General features: G+C 40.5%; 1 non-coding gene across 1 annotated transcript; it reads right to left on the reverse strand.

The window, feature by feature from the left end:
- Positions 1-3,199: 3,199 nt before the first annotated feature.
- On the reverse strand, positions 3,200-3,272 carry TRNAA-AGC (transfer RNA alanine (anticodon AGC)). The gene has a single exon. It is a non-coding gene; the product is annotated as a tRNA-Ala (tRNA).
- Positions 3,273-3,608: the final 336 nt, after the last annotated feature.

The following is a 3,608-nucleotide window of genomic DNA, read 5'->3' on the forward strand; positions in this document are numbered from 1 at the left end:
ACAAAGCAGGCAAGAAAATCTACTTCTATTGCATAGACTTCCATGCTGTTTGCTGAACAATCCAACTCAACTGAAAGGTTTTACTGTAATGGGAAATATGTACATGCATAGCAGGAAGAAACAGAAAATGACTCTTTGGTTTTTAGTTTGGTTTTGCACATTTGTATAATGCGTTAGGATATTATCCATACCAAAAAGTGCAGTCTTCTTGTGCACCTATTTGTTCTGTTTTTAATCTGATAGCATTTTTGTCTGGCGTTTTGAGCTCTGTACCTACCTTCAGATGGCAATCTACAGACTCTTTCTCTGCAAGTGGGGTAAAGGATTTTGTATGTTTTAAAAAAGTAATATACACAACTGAAAGCAATAAATATTAAACCCAACCAAAAGTTCTTGGAGCCAAGTGACAAAAAGTCATGCAAATTAATATGCAGATTATGCAAGGATAATTTAGACAAGTTTACAAATTAATATGCAAATATTTCTGGAGCTGCTTTTTGACTGGTGGTCGTCCTATCTGATTACTCCATGAAATATCACAGCCCTTTTACAATAAGGATTTAATTTGCACTATATATGATTGGGGCTAAATCTAATAAATCACTATGAATGGAATGCCAAGGAAAATTTTAAAAAAATAATATATATGAGCATGTATTGTGCCTTCTTCTCTGACCTAGACTTAAACAATAATATGATGAATCTTACACTAAAAAAAAATTGAAGTAGTTTCCCTCAATTTACAAATAAAAGAATTTTTTCTATCCTTGTTGTCAAAAAGAATTTTGACAGTTAATTTTGCTGATGTGCCTAGTATTGATCCATCATTTAAACAGAGGGCTAGCCAAATTAATTGTTTTATAAAACTGCATACGATATAGAACCAAAGACAGAGTTCTTTCCATCCAGTTCCAGGCAAAAGATGTTAAAAACGTGCCACCCCCTGCAATAGGCACTGGCAGTGTCCAATACTTTTCAGCTTATCTTCCTAACAGCTGCTGCAAATACCACTGTATACACAATAGCTATATTGTTTGCTTCAGTCTTCAGCTGTTAGGTACATGGGACTGTGTAGAATAGGACACCCAACTTTTTCTAGATTGAGGACTGGCCTTGGAACAGCATCTTAAATGGCACCATCAAAAACGTAGTGGGAGGGGCCAGGACAAAAGGTAAAGTGGGTTTCATCTCATTTACATCATATTAAATCTCAGTGCAATCCCTATAATTACTCTCCAATCCTGTATGTAATAATCTTCTTTTATTACGTTGAACATTATAATTTGGCAATAACTTTTAGAAGTCTCTGGGAAGCACACCCAAGGTTTTTAAGGAGGTGCAAACTGCGGAGGGCCTTGGAATATGTCCCTCTGTTTAGGCATAGAATATTGCACACAATACTGTACCCTCCACATTTTCTGCTGAACAAATTCACTGTCATGACTGGCTTCCTTCAGAGTGCTTTTCAGATGGTGACATATCCTGATTCCTGGATAATTTATCAATGAACTATCATTAGGAGTCTTGGTTATGGCACTCAAGTGGAGAAATAGTAGGAAAAGGCCTCTATGCCAGTGGAAGACCAGGGAGGGAGGGAAAGGAAGAAAGAAGGAAAATTGGTGAGACTGTGATTGTTGAGAACCTGGTTAGAAAGCTTGCTTTTCACGGATCACTGAATGGGTTCCTTTCAAGGCCTATTGTTTACATGAGAGGTGGGAAGGCTTCAGGCTTCCAGGTGATGCAAAAGACTTCCGACTAGAAACAATTCTGGCCTCAGGAATATCTTTCTGATATCCCCCCCCCCATCTTAATTTTACCATTAGAATATCTGGGGGGGAGGGGGAAAGAAGAGTTATGTTGCTGCTTCTACTGATTATATTAGAAATATTAGAAATCCTTGCCCATCCTTACAATTCATCCACTGTGAGTAAATCCTCCCTACCTTCTGCCTCTCTCTGCCTACATTATCGCACATTCAGGAGCTGAATATCCATGAAATGTAACTCCAGACTGAATGTACCAGGAAAGACTGTAATTAAGTCCTCTTCGCATGGATGAACTTCTTTGCCATGTCTTCACTCCTCCAAAAGGAATTCTCTGGCATTATTACACATACACACCACACACACACACTCCCCTGTACTGTCATTGGACATTCAGCATTTGCTTGAATATTGCAGCAGAGCAAAACCTTTGTGTCATTGCAAGAGAGGTTTGCCTGTACGCGTGTGCCGTGTGGCCGCACTGGGCTCCACAATGTCTGACGCTGCAGCACGTCCTACAAGCCCAGGTGGTGGAGCGATTTTTGCCTTGCGCATATACACCCCCCACCTTTCCTAAAATAATGTTACGCTGCCCACTAGGGGGCAGCCTATGCACACCTGAGCAACATGGGGCTTGAAAGTCATAACCAGCCTCTGCTTGATGAGAAATAATTATTTTAGGAAGTAAAAAAGAAGAAAACACTACATTTTTATTCTTGAATGCAACATCTTATATTTCTCCAAGGACCTTAACATCCTATTTTATTTATCTTGTTATCTAGACACAACAATAATATTGTTTCTATAATTATTACATCTTTGCTGTTAAAACAATTTAGTGTCTGTTATGTTTTCAGTAGAACTTGTTAGCTAAAATATTAGTTTAAAGAGAAAAATATTTTTGGCTTCTTATATAATCTTTTTCATTCTCACATTACATGTTCTGTGTTAATCAAACTGAATGTAGTATTTGCTTAATGGCTTATTAAACAGAACATTTTTGTATTTAAATAGCAAGGATTCTATCTGGTGAAGCAATAATTAATGCACATGAAAGGAGTAAAGATGCTGATGCTAGGGAGAGTGGAGGGCAAAAGGAAGAGGGGCCGACCAAGGGCAAGGTGGATGGATGATATTCTAGAGGTGACGGACTCGTCCCTGGGGGAGCTGGGGGTGTTGACGACCGACAGGAAGCTCTGGCGTGGGTTGGTCCATGAAGCCACGAAGAGTCGGAAGCGACTGAACGAATAAACAACAACAAAGGAAGAAAGACAAATCAGAGTGCTAATTCTCCAAAACTATAGACAGTATGGAGATTATCTCAGACTTTTCATCGAAGAGCAGGTTTCTTCCTACCAAACGAATGTGACTAGTGAAATATAGGACCGTTTAAAAAAATACAGTAAATATGGATAAAAAGTAAAAGCAAAAAGCTTTGGAGAATGCGGGCATCGATCCCGCTACCTCTCGCATGCTAAGCGAGCGCTCTACCATTTGAGCTAATTCCCCGTCCGTCGTTTCTTTCTTTTTTAGGTCCTATATGGTAGTACTAAATAACTTATCCGAACTATTGCCGATATTGTCTCGACCTATCCCGAGTGCAATGAATTGTTGCTTCAAATTTCGTTTCCTCACGATAAAACAAGCAAGCTACGGGGGGAAGAACGACAGGGAACGCCGTCTCGCCACAAAGCGGGGTGGGGGACTACACTTCCCATGATCCTTCACAGCGCATGCGTCGCGCGGTCCTGCCGAGCGCGCCTCCGGGAGGAGAAACTCGAAGCGCCGAGGACGACGGCGGGTTGCTCCGGATCGGGGTTGCTTCGCATTGGGCGAGGCGGCGAC

This window comes from Candoia aspera, chromosome 1 (assembly GCF_035149785.1).
Source record: "Candoia aspera isolate rCanAsp1 chromosome 1, rCanAsp1.hap2, whole genome shotgun sequence".
NCBI lineage: Eukaryota > Metazoa > Chordata > Lepidosauria > Squamata > Boidae > Candoia > Candoia aspera.